Below are 19,169 nucleotides of genomic sequence, written 5' to 3'. Positions count from 1 at the left end.
TGTGGTGCCAGAAAAACACAGCAGGTCAGGCAGCATCCGAGGAGCAGGAGAATCGACGTTTCAGGCATAAGCTATGAACCAGTGCTTCATGGTCACAAATAAGTCTCAATGGATGCAGAGAGTCTACTACATCATCTGGAAATAGGGAGCTGAATGTAGCGTTGAGTTATGCTGACACCTATGGCTCTCCGCACTCCAAATGTTCAGCCCCCCCTTTGCACAAAGGTGTAGCTGTCAATGAATTATCCACTAGTGTCTGTCCAGGAAGGTACAACATATATACAACAAAGAGTCAATGCTGAATGGCCAGGGGGCACAGAGCGTGTGTAGCCTGTGTGCTCCCTGGTCTTTCACCAATATTCTCTCTCTTTAAAAGGGTTAGCCTCAGCCCCCTCCATTACTAGTCAAATTACTTACCTCCATCTCACTCTCAGTGTAGTTGCAACCATTTTCTCACCTATTACGCATTTTTTGATTTCCAGCAGAATGGAATATGACAGTGACCATTCCAGCTACAGCCTAAATGAGCCCAAACATTCACATTCCCTTCCAAGTAGCTCACCCTCTTAACTCCACAGCCTTCACATTTTCCCAAGTCCTCACAAGAACCATCCATGTATGTCTGTGATGGCCTATGTTTCCACCCAGGCATGTGAGGAGTCGTTTGAACAGACCTCTCAAATATCAATTCTGATCTCTCTCTGTCTGCACCTTCTCTGTGGCTGAACCACTGATGCACTTTTTATGGTACGATATGTCTGCATAGCATGCAAAACAACACTTTTCACTCTATCTTGGTTCATGTGATAACAGTTAATAAGTCAAATCAAAATCAACTTAGGGGAAGTAGCTGACAGTTAAGTCAGAAATCTTTCCCTGAACCCAGTGGATTTGTGGCTGAGCAAGTGACAACACGAAACTGACAAAACCACTGCCTCCAAGTGTTTTGCAAGATAACTGAGGATTGAAGTCCACAGTTTATGTAATGTTCAGTTTTGATTGACATCATCTCAGTAGTTGCACTGCTGTTTTATGTTCCTGCATTGTTTCCATGCATTGTTAAAACGGTTTACTTCACACAATTAAGTAAATTTCTTTAGATCAAGAATTGACTTTGAATTAGCGAATCAGATGGCACTGACATGCATGTTGCTACATTTTCATTGTGTTGTATCCCACGACTTCAAAGCTCTTCCTCCAAATTGATTTTGCCCCCACAAAGATGATCTCATTCCTTCTCCTGCGCTTGTTACAAATGTTTCGGATATGTTTTAATTAAATATGTCCATCTCTGGCAAGGCCAGTATTACATGTCCATCCCAAAATGCCCCTAAAAGGTGTGACTCAGCCACCTTTTGGAATTGCTGCAATCCCTGTAGCTGGTTATAATGCCTAGGTCACAGTGAGATGCTGTACCTGTTTATGTTTTTCTTTAGTGGACTTGTCTGCAATGATTTAGGTAGTTTGCTAGGTCATTGCAGAGGGGAGTACAGCGGCAACAACATTGCTGTGGGCCCAAAGTCACAATTTTGGGAAAGCTCAGCAGTTTTTCTTCCCTGAAGGACATTAATGAAGTCAATAAATTTTCAAAACAATCTGAAACTTCCATGATCATCATTACTCTGTGCAACATTTTATGGCTTATTAATTCATTGAATTTAAATTCCCCCAGCTGCCATATGTGGGATTTGAACTCCTGTCTCCAGATCATTCATTTAAATGTGGGCATTTTGAAAGTGTAATCCATGAACATATGGCATTTCATTGAAATTAATGCAAGCATGATCTGTAGATCCACTCCATCTTTTGTATTTGACAGGAAAACTGGCTAAATGCCAAAGGCAATCCAATACCTGTGCCAACAGGTCCTCAGTACTCCAGATGGTTGATTACAGGCCAGCCAGCCAATTTGGTTCAGGAATTGAACCAGGAGCAGGGGAGCCTGTCAATGAGACTGCGATTATTCTCTTTCTCTTCCAGAAAACCTCGCAACACAGTATGCCAATGGTAGTGTTCCCACATGGACAAATCTCAATATGCTTCCCAGCAGACCAAGCGGAAGGTGTCGGGTATTGGCAGATTAAACATCACTAGTAGCCTGACGTGGAATTGGGCACTTGTGAACTTAGATTCATGTCAACTTTCGACTCTGCACTCTTGAATAATAGAAATGGTCCACTATAAATACCAGACAACCAGAAACTCTACATGGATGTTGCAACCACTTGGCCCAGTGGTTAGCACTGCTGCCTCACAGCGCCTGTAGACCCGGGTTCAATTCCCGACTCAGGCGACTGACTGTGTGGAGTTTGCACATTCTCCCCGTGTCTGCGTGGGTTTCCTCCGGGTGCTCCGGTTTCCTCCCACAGTCCAAAGATGTGCGGGTCAGGTGAATTGGCCATGCTGAATTGCCCGTAGTGTTAGGTTGTAGGGGTATGGGTGGGTTGCGCTTCGGCGGGTCGGTGTGGACTTGTTGGGCCGAAGGGCCTGTTTCCACACTGTAAGTAATCTAATCTAATCTAATCTTATTCATGTCTACATTTGACAACTAACTGCCCAAATAAAACGACCAAGAATTATGAAAAAGGACAGTATAGCTGGTAGAAAAGAGTTGAAGGTTTTGTTTTAATTTCATCAGATTTCACCTGGTACAAAAATAAACAGGCCGTAAGAACAGAAAGCTGAAAATTAACTAAATTACCAGACAAATAATGCATGCTCCTCAAAATAGTGGAATATATGAAGGACTAGTTTTTTTTTATTATCAGCAACAATAATGTAAAACATATAACCCTCTTCTTATGCTTTCTCATTTTCACTTCTTTGATACCTTTGTTTTTATTTCAGCCTTTCCTGTTTGCTTTGAGTGCGCCACATTCCCTACTTGTTTACTCCGAATTGTTTGAGTTCCTGTGTGATTTACTGACTGCAAATGCAGCAAAAGTTTATTTCAAAACAAAATTATTGTGGCCAGATTTGGTGCATTCTGGGGGTAAGAAACTTGCCTTTGACACAAACTCCTTGAGGAGATAGAGAACACAAGGGAAATGTTCAAGCCCAGAAGGTGAATCATAGTGTCATAGAATTGAGTTTTATGAGATAAAAGGTTGTGAAAATTAAACTTCTAAGTCTTGAAGAGAGTTAAATGAGAAATGATTGAAAATGTTGAACATGATAGTGAAGCATGGAGATTGCAAGTTCAAACTAATAAAAAAATTCGAATTGGTAACAGGAGGAGATTAGTTATAAAATGAACATTCGGCTCATAAAATGGAGTTCTGTTTAGGGTAAAGGAGGCTATAGCCTCCATTCATCTGTGTTAAGGGAACTCAGATCTTGTCAGATAATAACAAGGGAATTTGTTGGCATTGATTTTTCTTTGGAGTCCCTTCTTCCATTTTGAAGAAGACTCACTGGAATCGAAACTCTGCTTCCTTTCCACAGATGTTGCTCGATCTGTCGAATTTCTCCAGCTGTTTTTTTTTACCTTTCTGGTCTTCGGTATCCACAGCTCTTTGTTTCGTATTAATTTCATTTCTGTCTTCCTTTCACTGCAATTTTACCGAGCACCAGCTGCTCTCATTCGCTACACCAAACCATGTATGTTTTGCCCCAGACTTCAATAGACTTTAATTGTTTTTACATGATAAGATCAGAGATATCCTAACGCAGATGATCCATGCTTTTACCTTGCCTCACACTACCTGGATATACAACAAACATAGAAAATGCGAGAGAAACTCAGCACGTCTAGAGGCATCTGTGGAGAGAGAAACAACGTTAACATTTTGAGTCCGATGAGACTGATCTTCAGGAGTTCATCAGTTATATTGGCCTTAAAATGTTAACTCAGTTTCTTACTTCATAGATGCTGCCAAACCTGCTGAGTTTCTCCAGCACTTTTGTCACAGATTTATAGAGTATTAGAATCATTCAGAATGGAAACAGACACGTTGATCCAACCAGTCCATGCCGACCATTATCCCAAACTAAACTAGTCCCACCTGCCTGTTCCTGACCCATATCCTTCCAAACCTTTCTTATTCAAGTACTTATCTCAATGTCTATTAAACATTGTCACGTACTCATATCCACCACTTCCTCAGGAAGTTCATTCCACACACAAATCACTCACTGTAAAAAAGTTGTCCCTCATATCCTTTTTAAATCTTTTTCCTCTCACCTTAAAAATAAGCCCCCAGTTTTGAAATTCCTCACCATAGGGAAAAGGCACTCACCATTCACTTTATTTATAGTCCTCATGGTTTTAAAAACCTCTATAATGTCACCCCTCAACCTCCCACCCTCCTATCTACCTGGATCTGCCCTGTTCTGATATGTGTGTGCACTTTATGCATTGGATACACTTTTTATTTTTATGTCATATTTTCAGCATTACCAATACTTAACTTCTCTATTAGGAATCCATGCCAAGAGTTGACTGAGAAATGGCTTTATGCTAGCAAGATTAGAAAGCTCTTAAACCCATTTGAAAAAAATATCTACAACTTGAACTCTGCCAGCTAAAACAAAGAGTTCTGATCATGTATATATACAACTGTTCCCTCCCAAGAGGCCGTTTTTAATGAAAACAGAACCCAGGTGTCAGCATCCATCTTTTAATAGCATTAATAAGATTCAATGTTAAGCTGATAAAGTGGTTAAGAGATCCAACAGGCCATGTATTTTTCCATTCAGATACACATCAGTCCAGAGTTCTATCCCATCCAGTCTTGAGTCCAAGGGATTGTGAGAGGATAACAGCGAGATCTGCATCATATGCAGTAGAACATTTTTTCACTTCAAGGCTGGATATCAAGGTTTTGCCAGCAACTATCACTGAAATGCTGTATTGGACACTGTGCACTCAGGGACTTGCATCGAGACCATCAACTGGAACGGGCTGCATTCCAGCTCTTTACTTGCTCTAATCATGCCCACCCACTCTAAACCTACCTGCATACTCACGGCATCCCTATCTTGCATTGCTTTGCCTTTCCTGTTGCACTTTGCCCCCATCCCCTCCCCAGCCAAAGATACCACACGCACATTACTTCTGTGTTGCCAAAGGGCATGCAGGCTTATTGACTGGACAAATCAAATTGGCAAGAGTGATACAGAAAACAAATTTGCAGAGTGCATCAGGGATTGCCTCTCGCAGCAGTACATTGCACAACATACCCTGGATCAAGCTATTTTAGATTTAGTGATGAGGGAGGATAAATAATAGATCTCATAGCTGAGGATCCTCCATGGAATAGTGATCACAACATGGTGGAATTCAAATTGAATTTAAGGGAGAGCAGTTTGAGTCTCAAGCCAATGTCTTCCAAATAATTAAGGGCAAAGAGGTTTGAGGAAAGAGGTTCTAAAGCGGGCTAGGATGAGCCATTTTCTTGTTGATTGGCAGGGCAGGTTTGAGGGGTACAGAAGCTGAGTGGCTACACCTATTCTGATACCTTGTGTTCTAATGTTGTCTCCTAAATCTATTCCTCTTAAGGACACCAATACAGCAGTGAAGTCCACTGTGGCTGAGTCAGTCATTCTTAAATGTTTGCATCATAAGATTCTGGATTCAAACTCCCAAGGATTTGATCACAATCTCGGCTGACGCTCCAAGTTCAGTCCAGATGAAATCTGGAATTTAGGAGGTGCTGTTATTTGCTTAGGTAATTTTAAAATGCAGAAGACCAGCAGAGAAGTTTTGCACCTTGTCCTGGCCACCATCTGTTCCTCAGCAAGCATCACAAAAATGGATTATATGCTCATGTTCACCTTGTTGCTTGTGTCCTACTTTGAGCAAACTGGCTGCCTCATTTCTTGTATTAAAACAGTGACTACACTGTGAAATATTTTGAATGCACATGCAGAGTTTACAGGCATTATTGACGCGGCCAGAACTTATTGTCCGTCTCTAAGTGACCTTTGAAAACGTGATGGTGAGCTGCCTTCTTGAATCACTCTAGTCCATGTGATGTAGGAACTTCCACATTAATTTTACAAAGGGAGTTCCAAGTGGCTGTAAAGTTGGGATATCCTGAGTTTGTGGATGCTCTTTTTCAGTGTACTCAAATATAATAGTTGGCTGCAAAATATATTGGTCCTTTTGTGTTAATATGCATCTGCAATTTCCCTGCACCAACACAAAGGCATGAATAGAGCTGCAGCCATCTTGATAACAAATACTGCAATTTTAATATAATTATGTCTAATATGGAGGAATAGTTCTGCTAACATTAAGTTTCCAATCAGGATGAAACATATTGTTCTGTCATGGCTTTATCGAATCCCTGAACACCATAATCCTTTCCAAGTTTGGTTCCCTGGCAATGGATACAGAGCTCACAAATATCTGTGAAAGTTCCTTACACATGTTTAATATAATTAAATGTGACTATTAATAATCAGCTACCCAAGGCTGAGACACACATTCCATTCAACATTCAGCCTGCCCATTCATCATATCCATTAAAGGAACTTCTTCCATTTGAAGATGCAGCCAGTTTTTCAAAAAGAGCACATTCAACTTAAGCCAACATTTAAAAGCAAAGGTTGTTTGAAATGACTAATTTTCGGGAAATGGCAAATTCTGCCACCTAGCTTTCCACGCGACATGGAAAATCTGACACACACAGTGACTTCTTTTATATCCAGAGAGAAGACCACAAAATAATTATGTATCAACAAACTGTAAAACTTTAAATAAACCTACAGATTTGGAAGCATTGGACATGTTATTTTTGGCTAAGTGTGAGTTGGTGTTGAGTTTTTTGAATAAGATTTCTGCCTCAACGCCAAGCTGGATTGGACCCCTATCTTACCAAGCGTACCTCATTAACCATCTAACCTGCCCCATTGTCTCCTTCTCATCCTGTTCTATTCTCATTTTACCATGTGCCATTCCAGAAACAACTCTCCACTGCCAAGATATCCCATAATCATCTGCCATTTCTGGTGATGGCAGTATCATCATAAGGCCATTGCAAATCCCAACAAGTACTGTCATTCCGGAACTGATCTGTATGGTTCCTGACATTTTCCTGGGATATGGCAGACAAGGAAATTAGCCATTTTGCTTTGCGGAGAGTGAACTATTTCAATATATGTTATCAATATGGCCACAACTCTATTCATGCCTTTGTGTTGGTGCAGAGAAATTCTAGGTGCACATCCTGGTGGATGGGGTGCTGCATTTACCAGTTCCAGCAATGGTAATCATTGGAAGAATGCCAGTGTGGTCTGAGGTTGCCACCTGGCTCAGTGCAATCTTAGTCACCTGGAGAAATGCACAGCAGTGTAGCAAGAAGGTCAATGATCTTCTCCCATCTATTAGCATAAGCGCCAACATCTTCTCTCACCATGCTCAGAGTGGAGAAATGTTCTCATCATCTCAGTCTTAAATGGTTTACCTCATAAACCGTGAACCCGGTTCTGGATTTATCATCATCAGGAACATCCTTCCTGCATTCACCCAGACTGTTTATGGTAGAATTTTATAGGTTTCTATGAGGTATCCCTCATTCATCTGAACTCCAGCATATATAATCCTAACCAATTCAATATCTCCTCATACATTAATCCTGCAATTCCAGGAATCAATTTGGTAAACCTTTGCTCTATACAAGAACAACACTGTCAGTGGCCAGCAAAGTCATGGCCCCTTCTCAACCTTATATGCCTCTTGCTCTCAGGCCGGGTTTTTTGGGACTATTAGCCAGTTTGCAACTAGAGACATATCAAACACACAACTGATGCTTGCTCCCAGTACCAGCATTTCCATTAGATAAAAGTAAATTATTGCGGATGCTGGAATCTGAAACCAGCTTTGACAAAGGGTCAGTTAGACTCGAAACGTCAGCTCTTTTCTCTCCTTACAGATGCTTCCAGACCTGCTGAGATTTTCCAGCATTTTCTCTTTTGGTTCCAGCATTTCCATTCTCTCCTTTTAGCAGATGATCCAGCTAAAATCATTAGAGACTTGGATAGGGAGAACAGTCAAGGTCTTTTTTCCCCAGGATGGGGGAGACCAAAACTAAAGGGCATAGGTTAAAAGTGAGAGGGGAAAGATTCATAATGGAACTAAGGGACAACATTTTCATGCAGAGGGTGGTGCGTTTATGGAATGAACTGCCAGAGGAAGTGGTGGAGGCTGGTACAAGTACAAAATTTAAAAGGCATCTGGATAGGTAGATGAATAGGAAAGGTTTAAAGGGATATGGGCCAAATGCTGGCAAATGGGACTAGATTAATTTAGGATATCTGGTCGGCATGGATGAGTTGGATCAAAGGGTTTGTTTTCGTGCTGTACATCCCTGTGGTGCTATGATTCTACATCATTTCACCATAACACTGGATTCACCAATCCAGAAGTTGATGTAGAAATTCAAGGTTAACATTCCTGTGTAGTGCTGCTCTGTTCCAGTGCTGTCTATTGGATGACCTCTTAATTTAAGGCTCCAAATATCGGCTTGGCTGGATATGTAAGATCTCATGATGCTATTTTTGATCAAATGCGGGAGATTTTATCCCATGTGCTCTCAGTAATATTTATCTGCCAATTAACATTACAGCAAAAAGCACATTATTTAGTCATTATGGCTTTTCTGCTTGTGGGACTACGTTGTGTGTCGTTGTCTGTTGCTCTTCCTGCATTCTAACAGTGACCACACTTGATAAATTGGCTTCAAAGTACGTTGCAACATCTTTGGTCACAAAAAGTGGCACGTGAACACATCTTTCTTACTTTTTCTTTAAACCACAAAGTCACTCATTGCCTCCTCTGACTCTTTGCTTTACATTTAGGGTTCTATCAACCAATGTAATGACATTATGAAGGGTTTAGTTATGTGACCAAGAAATGACATAGCCCATTATGCAAGTTAAAGTGAAGGTCACCAGTGGGCCGCATGGATCGACTATTGCAAAATAACATCCTGCCATTTCCACTCCAAACATAATTATCATGTTGTGTGAACATTAGAATCATCTTGAACAACAAGGGACACTACTGAAAAACAGTGTTCCTAGTAGTTTCAGTAAATTGAACCCATTTCTCCACCAAAGTCTAATTCAACCAACTGAACCAAGGAATTTCCAAATCAATCATGAAAGAAAAAATAAACGTCCTTCTCAGATGCTCCAGTCTGCAGTGCAGTGACATTGAAATTGCCTGGTAGTATCAGAGACTGATACATGTAGCATGTTACTCTGTAGTAAGGAGCACCACACACTGTTGTGATGAACTATATTCCATGAGCAATATGGAACCTGTCCAGAAGAATTTAAAACATTCTTTTTGTATCCATTCGGCATAGGACACGTGAGCCTAACAATAACACAGGCAAGTCTTTGGAATATTCATAAAATATTCTTTTAAAATCCAGGCATTCAACATTCAATAAAAGAAAAGCTTCTCCACTCATATTCCCATAAAACTGTCAATCAAAAACTGCTACTGAAAGTCCCATCAAATAAAATGTTAACTCTCTTAAAACCTCTTAATCTTGTCTAAGTGAACAGATGGGCATTTTAAAAAAATCAAAGAAAGATAGGTTTTACAAAACCCAAATGTTTATATGAGGAAATCTGTGTTTTCAAGTTTCAGTTGCAACTTTTTGAGACAGAATAGATTCCATACAGTGTGGAAACAGGCCCTTCGGCCCAATCAGTCCACACTGACCCTCCAAAGAGTAACCCATCCAGACCCATTTCCTTCCAACTAATGCACCTAACACTATGAGCAATTTAGCATGGCCAATTCACCTGACCCACACAGCTTTGCACTGTGGAAGGAAACCGGAGCACCCAGAGGAAACCCATGCAGACACGGGGAGATGTGTAAACTCCACACAGACAGTCACCCAAAGCTGGAAGCGAACCTGGGATCCTGGTGCTGTGATGCAGCAGTGCTAACCACTGAGCCACTGTGTCACCGGTGGTGCTTAACTAAAATTGAAATTGAACTGAAAGACAAAACAGAAATGGAAATGGAACAAATGAGAATAGAAAGGAAATTCACTCTTTCAGTTTCTAAAGAAATAAATTCAAACTGAAGTTTGGAAACCAAAGCTTACAGGCTAATTGAGCCTATTTTAATGATACTTAATGATCCCCAAAGCCTGTCCACCATTTATGAGGCATTAGTCAGGAATGTAATGGAATGCTCCTTACTTGCCTGGATGAGTGCAGCTCCAACTACACTCAAAAAGCTTTATACCATCCTGTTTGGTCCCACATCCGCAAACATCCAATCCCTCCACCATGGACACTTGGTAGCAGCAATGTATAATGTCTGCAAGATGTACTTTTGAAATTCATCAAACATGCTTAGACAGGTCTTTCCAAACCCATGACCACTTCCATCTGGATGGAGACGGACAGCAGATATATGGAAGCATCATCATCTCCACATCCCTCACTATTCTGACTTGAAAATATAGAGTTGTTCCTCCATTGTCACTGTTCAAAAAGTCTGGAATTTCTTCCCTAACGGTATTGTTGGTTCACCTCCAGCACATGAACTGCAGCATTTCAAGATGGCAGTTCACCACCACCTTCTCAAGTGCACCTCAGGCAACATTTAAGGGTAACAAAGGGTCGAAGGCAGAGAGTGGTGGTAGATGGTAAATATTCAGCCTGGAGCCCAGTTACAAGTGGAGTTCCGCAGGGATCAGTTCTGGGTCCTCTGCTGTTTGTAATTTTTATTAATGACTTAGATGAGGGAGTCGAAGGGTGGGTCAGTAAATTTGCAGATGATACGAAGATATGTGGAGTTGTGGAAAGTGAGGAGGGCTGTTGTCGGCTGCAGAGGGACTTAGATATGATGCAGAGCTGGGCTGAGGAGTGGCAGATGGAGTTCAACCCTGCCAAGTGTGAGGTTGTCCATTTTGGAAGAACAAATAAGAATGCGGAATACAGGGTTAATGGTAGGGTTCTTAGTCAGGTGGAGGAACAGAGGGATCTTGGGGTCTATGTACATAGATCTTTGAAGGTTGCCACTCAGGTGGATAGAGTTTGTAAGAAGGCCTATGGAGTATTATCGTTCATTAGCAGAGGGATTGAATTCAAGAGTCGTGAAGTGATGTTGCAGCTGTACAGGACTTTGGTTAGGCCACAGTTGGAGTACTGTGTGCAGTTCTGGTCGCCTCACTTTAGGAAAGATGTGGAAGCTTTGGAGAGGGTGCAGAGAAGATTTACCAGGATGTTGCCTGGAATGGAGAGGAAGTCATACGAGGATAGGTTGAGAGTTCTCGGCCTTTTCTTGTTGGAACGGCGAAGGATGAGGGGTGACTTGATAGAGGGTTACAAGATGATCAGAGGAATAGATAGAGTAGACAGTCAGAAACTTTTTCCCCGGGTACAACAGAGTGTTACAAGGGGACATAAATTTAAGGTGAAGGGTGGAAGGTATAGGGGAGATGTCAGGGGTGGGTTCTTTACCCAGAGAGTGGTGGGGGCATGGAATGCGCTGCCCGTGGGAGTGGTAGAGTCGGAATCATTGGCGACCTTTAAGCGGCATTTGGATAGGTACATGGATGGGTACTTAATCTAGGTTAGAAGTTCGGCACAACATCGTGGGCCGAAGGGCCTGTTCTGTGCTGTATTGTTCTATGTTCTATGTTCTAAATGCAGGCCCAGTTTGCAGTAGACACATCCAATGACTGAATGAAAAATAAAGACACATATCACTTCAAACTTCACCTCAGATTACAACAGGATCTTGACCAGATGGGCCAATGGGCTGAGAAGTGGCAGATGGAATTTATTTCAGATAAATGCGAGGTGCTGCATTTTGAGAAAGCAAATCTTAGCAGGACTTATACATTTAATGGTAAGGTCCTAGGGAGTGTTGCTGAACAAAGAGACCTTGGAGTGCAGGTTCATAGCTCCTTGAAAGTGGAGTCGCAGGCAGATAGGATAGTGAAGAAGGAGTTTGGTATGCTTTCTTTTATTGGTCAGATTATTGAGTACAGGAGTTGGGAGGTCATGTTGTGGCTGTACAGGACATCAGTTAGGCTACTGTTGGAATATTGCATGCAATTCTGATCGTCTTCCTATTGGAAAGATGTTGTGAAACTTGAAAGGGTTCAGAAAAGATTTACAAGGATGTTGCCAGGGTTGGAGGATTTGAATTATATGGAGAGGCTGAACAGGCTGGGGCTGTTTTCCTTGGAGCGTTGGCGACTGAGGGGTGATCTAATAGAGGTTTACAAAATTATGAGGGGCATGGATTGGATAAATAAACAAAGTTTTTTCCCTGGCATCGGGGAGTCCAGAACGAGATGGCATAGGTTTAGGTTGAGAGGAGAAAGATATAAAAGAGACCTAAGGGGCAACTTTTTCACACAGAGGGTGGTACGAGTATGGAGTGAGTTGCCAGAGGAAGTCCGTGAGGCTGGTACAATTGCAACATTTAAGAGGCAGTTGGATGGGTATATGAATAGGAAGAGTTTGGAGGGATATGGGCTGGGTGCTGGCAGGTGAGACTAGATTGGGTTGGGATATCTGGTCGGCAAGGACAGGTTGGACTGAAGGGTCTGTTTCCATGCTGTACATCTCTATGACTCTATGACTCTAAGCTGGCAGCAATAGTTAGTGACTCCCTTTGTTTCCATATAAGCAAGCTGAAGAATAATGCCCAAAATCCAGAAGCTGGGAATAGGTTATAGCAGCACTCATTTTGAGTGGGAGCAGCGTCGAAGGTAAAAGCGAACCCGGGAGACTACAGCAAAGGTAAGACAGTTTGTTTTAAAATTGCTTACCTGTAGCGGGCAGCGGTGTGTTTTTTTTTACTCTCTCTCCACAGAAAGAGCGGGAGCAGCAGAGGAAGTGACGGCAAGCAGAGGGGCAGCCGGGAAGGAAAAGTGAGTATATAAATCAGGAAGGCGGCTAAACCCGAGATTCTACACCTGTAGTATCTCCCACCCACCCTCCTCCTCTAACCTTCTTAACTACTCTGCTTTTTCTTTTAAGGTAAGGATTTTTATTTCTTTACCAGGGACTAGTTAAAAATTTACTTTTTTTTTTGCGTGTGTATACATCAAGTCCTTATTTAGGGTAAAAAAAAACTATAGCAGAGAGGTATCAGAAGGTATTCTAATTCATACTTGTACAAAGTAACTAACTAAGCAGAGATGGCTGGGCAGGTGATGTGTTGTTGCTGTATGATGTGGGAGCTGGCTGATCCCATTGTGAACGGCAGTGACCACATCTGCAGCAAGTGTTGGTTGCTGGAAGAACTCCGGATCAGAGTTGATGATCTGGAATCTGAGCTTCAAACACTGCGGCACATCCGGGAGGGGGAGAGTTACCTGGATGCTTTGTTTCAGGAGGCAGTCACACCTGGGAGATTAAGTAATTCACATTCAGCTAGTGATCAGGCACAAAAGAGTGTGACTGTAAGTGAGGCAGGTAGGGGGAACCGGAGTTCAGGAGTGGAGGAGCCTCAGCCCTTGACCTTGTCCAACAGGTACGAGATTCTTGCTCCCTGTACGGATGAGGAAAAGGGCTCTGGACAGGATGAGCCAACTGACCAAGGCACCATGGTCCAGAAGGCCATTCAAGAGGGGGGAGCTAATAGACAAGTAGTGGTTATAGGGGATTCTATAATTAGGGGGACAGATAGTATGCTTTGCAAGCCGGATCGGGAGTCTCGCATGGTGTGTTGCCTGCCCGGTGCCAGGGTGCGAGACATCTCCGACCGGCTTGAAAGGATATTGGAGCGGGAGGGGGAGGATCCAGTTGTTGTGGTCCACGTTGGTACCAACAACATAGGCAAGACTAGGGTGGAGGACCTGTTTGGGCATTACGAAGCACTAGGCAGGAAATTGAAGCACAGGTCCTCAAGGGTCATAATCTCCGGATTACTGCCCAAGCCACGTGCCAATTGGCATAGGGACAAGAAAATTAGGCAAGTAAACACGTGGCTAAGGGATTGGTGTGGGAAAGAGGGATTCCACTTCATGGGGCATTGGCATCAGTTTTGGAACAGGGGGGAATCTGTACCGTTGGGACGGTCTCCACCTGAACCGATCAGGTACCAATGTTCTAGCGAAGAGGATAAATAGGGTGGTCAGTAGGAATTTAAACTTCTGAGTTGGGGGGAAGGGAAAGTGAAAGCGACAGGGAGTATGGAGGTAAATGGCAAGATAAGCAGCAGGATAGCATGTTTCCAGGCGGATTTAAAATTGAGGCAGACTGAGAATGCAGTAAAAAGCAAGGATAACCTAGGACATATGACTTCCAACATCTCTAATGATAAGGAAGTTAGCATTAAGGCACTTTACCTGAATGCTCGTAGCATTCATAACAAAGCCGATGAACTAATGGCACAGATAATAGTGAATGATTATGATGTAGTAGGCATCACAGAGACTTGGTTACAGGGGGGTCAGGACTGGCAGTTAAACCTCCATGGTTTTTCAACTTATCGAAAAGACCGAGAGGTGGGCAGAGGGGATGGGGTTGCCTTGTTAGTTAAGAACAAAATTAAATCTATGATATTGAATGACATAGCGTCGGATGATGTGGAGTCTGTGTGGGTGGAATTGAGGAACCACAAAGGCATAAAAAACATAATTGGAGTTGTGTATAGACCTCCTAACAGTGGTCAGGACCAGGGACGCAACATGTACCGGGAAATAGAGAAGGCATGTCAGAAAGGCAAGGTTACATTGATCATGGGAGACTTCAATATGCAGGTGGACTGGGTAAATAATGTTGTTAGTGGATCTAAAGAAAGGGAATTCATGGAATGCTTATAGGATGGCTTTTTGGAACAGCTTGTCATGGAGCCCACAAGAGAGCAGGCTATTCTGGACCTAGTGCTTTGCAATGAACCAGACTCTATAAAAGATCTTAAAGTAAGGGAACCCTTAGGAAGTAGCGACCATAATATGATAGAGTTCAGTCTGGAGTTTGAAAGGGAGAAGGCAAAATCGGATGTAATGGTGTTACAGTTGAATAAAGGTAATTATGAGGGCATGAGAGAGGAACTGACTAAAATAGACTGGAAGCAGAGGCTAACCGGGAAGACAGTAGAGCAAAAATGGCAGGAGTTTGTAAGTATTCTGTACAGAGGTTCATTCCCAAGAAAAGAAAGATTAACCGGGGAGGGATTAGACAACCTTGGCTGACAAAGGAAGTCAGGAAATGTATTAAAGAAAAAGAGAGATCCTATAAAGTGGCTAAGAACAGTGGGAAATCAGAAGATTGGGAAGGATACAAAAGCAAACAGAGGATAACAAAGAGTGTAATAAGAAAGGAGAGGATCAAATATGAAGGTAGGCTAGCCAGTAATATTAGAAATAATAGTAAAAGTTTCTTTCAGTACATAAGAAACAAACGACAGGCAAAAGTAGACATTGGGCCACTTCAAACTGATGCAGGAAGCCTAGTGATGGGAGATAAGGAAATAGCAGGAGAACTTAACAAGTACTTTGCGTCAGTATTCACAGTGGAAGACATGAGTAATATCCCAAAAATTAAAGGGTGTCACGGGGCTGAGTTGAGTATGGTTGCCATTACGAAAGAGATAGTGCCAGAAAAGTTAAAAAGTCTTAAAATTGATAAATCTCCTGGCCCCGATGGGATACACCCTAGAGTTCGGAGAGAGGTGGCTGAGGAAATAGCAGAGGCATTGGTTGAGATCTTTCAAGAGTCACGGGAGTCAGGAAAGGTCCCGGATGATTGGAAGATGGCTGTTGTAACCCCCTTGTTCAAGAAAGGATCAAGGCAAAAGATGGAAAATTATAGGCCAATCAGCTTAACCTCGGTTGTTGGTAAAATTCTAGAATCCATCATTAGGGATGAGGTTTCTAAATTCTTGGAAGAGCAGAGTCTGATTAGAACAAGTCAACATTGATTTAGTAAAGGGAGGTCATGCCTGACAAACCTGTTGGAATTTTTTGAAGAGGTAACAAGTAGGTTAGACCAGGGAAACCCAGTGGATGTGGTCTATCTAGACTTTCAAAAGGCCTTTGATAAGGTGCCACACGGGAGGCTGCTGAGCAAGGTGAGGGCCCATGGTGTTCGAGGTGAGCTGCTGGGATGGATTGAGGATTGGCTGTCTAACAGAAAGCAGAGAGTTGGGATAAAAAGTTCTTTTTCAGAATGGCAGCCGGTGACGAGCGGTGTCCCGCAAGGTTCGGTGCTGGGGCCACAGCTGTTCGCATTATATATTAATGATTTGGATGAGGGAACCGGGGGCATTCTAGCGAAGTTTGCCGATGATACGAAGTTAGGTGGACAGGCAGGTAGTACTGAGGAAGTGAGGAGGCTACAGAAGGATCTAGACAGGTTGGGAGAGTGGTCCAGGAAATGGCTGATGGAATTTAACGTGAGCAAGTGCGAGGTCTTGCACTTTGGCAAAAAGAATAAAAGCATAGACTACTTTCTAAATGGTGAGAAAATTAATAAAGCCAAAGGACAAAGGGATCTGGGAGTGCTAGTCGAGGATTCTCTAAAGGTAAACATGCAGGTTGAGTCCGTGATTAAGAAAGCGAATGCAATGTTGTCTCTTATCTCAAGAGGGTTGGAATATAAAAGCAGAGATGTACTACTAAGACTTTATAAAGCTCTGGTTAGGCCCCATTTGGAGTACTGTGTCCAGTTTTGGTCCCCACACCTCAGGAAGGACATACTGGCACTGGAACGTGTCCAGCGGAGATTCACACAGATGGTCCCTGGAATGACAGGTCTAACATATGAGGAACGGCTGAGGATATTGGGATTGTATTCGTTGGAGTTTAGAAGATTAAGGGGAGACTTAATAGAGACGTACAAAATAATACATGGCTTGGAAAAGGTGGATGCTAGGAAATTGTTTCAGTTAGACGAGGAGACTAGGACCCGTGGACACAGCCTTAGAATTAGAGGGGGTCATTTCAGAACAGAAATGCGGAGACATTTCTTCAGCCAGAGAGTGGTGGGCCTGTGGAATTCATTGCCACAGAGTGCAGTGGAAGCCGGGACGCTAAATGTCTTCAAGGCCGAGATTGATAGATTCTTGTTGTCTAGAGGAATTAAGGGCTACGGGGAGAACGCTGGTAAGTGGAGCTGAAATGCGCATCAGCCATGATTGAATGGCGGAGTGGACTCGATGGGCCGAATGGCCTTACTTCCACTCCTATGTCTTATGGTCTTATATTACTAGTAGATGACATTGGTACAGCTATCACATCCAAACTGAGTTGTGCAGATTATGCAACCATTGTGGTGAAGACCAAGACTGCATAGCTTGGGTAGGTTGCAATTCTGCTGTTGTGTGGAGATAAAGCTATCCCTGAGAAGAAAAAGAGATGAAATTCCTCATGAGAAAGACATAGTTTGAAGGATCTTTTGATTGATTGTGATCACCAAAATCTGAGTGGTCTGCTGAGCCAATTCAAAAGGTCTATCCTATTAGTATTTGTCAAGTAATGTACAACTTATATTTCTTATTTGACCAATTTGTTTGCTAATTCATGTTTAACACATTAATTCTGGATGTTAGAGAATAGGAGGGATATTATTTAGCATTTGCTTTGTTATTTCCTGCATAATAAAAATACATCTGCTTTAAAACATGGAATCTTGAGAGCTAATTCTTTTAATAAATAACTGAGTTTGTGTTTCTTCCATGAAAATAAAAATAACTGATTTCTACCAAGATCATAATAACTGTCATGCAAAAACAGTTAACAGTCTGCTTTGCCTCTGTGTTAGCAACCACCTACTGAGCTGATTTAATTTGTCACTCTTAAAGCTCAGCCAAGTATTCATAATGAGGTCATCTAAAATCAATGGGTTTAAAAATATGACTAATGATCTAAAATATATTTACTGTATATTACATTACATTGAAGAGAGGAAAATCGAAAGCTTGTGAAAAATCAACTTCAGTCTCCTGTGAAATTGATTTTTTTTCTTGAACGTAAGGCTGCATCTATTAAGCATATTCCCACTGATGTCTGCTACGGTCTGCAGGGCAAATCATAGTACAGTCATGTACTAGAAAATTTTATACATTGCAAGTCCTGAGAATTTATGCGCTTTAACTCTTGTACACAATTTTACTGTCAGTGTGGTTTTACAGGATATTGAGGAAAGGCATGTGTAAAAACTTCAGTTTTATTTTTCTGCATTTATGATTTTAGGCTGAAATCATGAAGGACTGTTTAAAAAGTGTGCAAGAAGGCTTCAAGGTGATTCAGATGAGTTGAGTCTATGGGCAAACATATGGCAGAAGCAGTAAAACATGAGTAAAATTGCAATTATATATTTTGGCGTGAAAAGCAGAAAGGAAGAGTATGATTTATATGATGATATATTAGAAAGTGCAATATACCAAGTGACCTCAATGAATGTGTACATTAATCAATGAAAGTAGACAAGTAGGTGCAGCAAGCAATTATGTCATTGCAAGAGGATTGAGGGATTTGAGTTCAGAAGTGGCAATGCTGTTATACAAGACCTCGTTGACACCAAACCTGCAGTATGACATGCAGGTTTCCCCATCTCAGAAAAATAGGCCACAGAGGGAGCACAGCGGAGGTTCACCAGACTGATACCAAGGATAACAGGACTGTTCCATGAGGAGAAATTGGTTCAGCTGGAGCTGTATTTATTAGAGTTAAAAAGGATGAGAGGGGATCTGATCAAAATGTACATAATTCTAACAGGGCTGGACAGACTAGATGCGGTGAAGATATTTTCCCTGGTTGCAGTGTCTAGAATCAGGGGACACAGACTCAGGCTACAGGTAGGACATTTAGAAAAAAATGAGGAAACCTTATTCAAAGGGTGGTGAACTTGTGGAACTCTCCACCATAGAAGGCTGTGGAGGCCAAGTCATTGAATATATTTGAGAAATAGGTAGATATTTTTTAGATATAAAAGGTATGAAGGGATCTGGGAAGAAAGCAGAAATATGGCAATGAGATTGAGGATCTGTCATGTTTTCATTGAACAGCTTGGATGGTATACTCCTGTGCCTAGTTTGTAGTTTTTATATATTTCTAGAAATTAATGATGGTTGAAGGATTGTCATCCTTTTTAAAAGCAAGTTATCTAGCACTCATTATAAGTGCTGCTCACATTACTGTCTGTTCACAATAGTGGGAAAGCCTAGTTGCAGACGAGGGGTGCATACAAATGGAGATTCAATGGGAAGCAAGTTGCTGATTTGTCTG

This window comes from Chiloscyllium plagiosum, unplaced genomic scaffold, assembly GCF_037043375.1.
Source record: "Chiloscyllium plagiosum isolate Xiang-an unplaced genomic scaffold, Cpla_swu_hap1 HiC_scaffold_19, whole genome shotgun sequence".
NCBI lineage: Eukaryota > Metazoa > Chordata > Chondrichthyes > Orectolobiformes > Hemiscylliidae > Chiloscyllium > Chiloscyllium plagiosum.
This window is presented reverse-complemented; position numbering follows the sequence as displayed.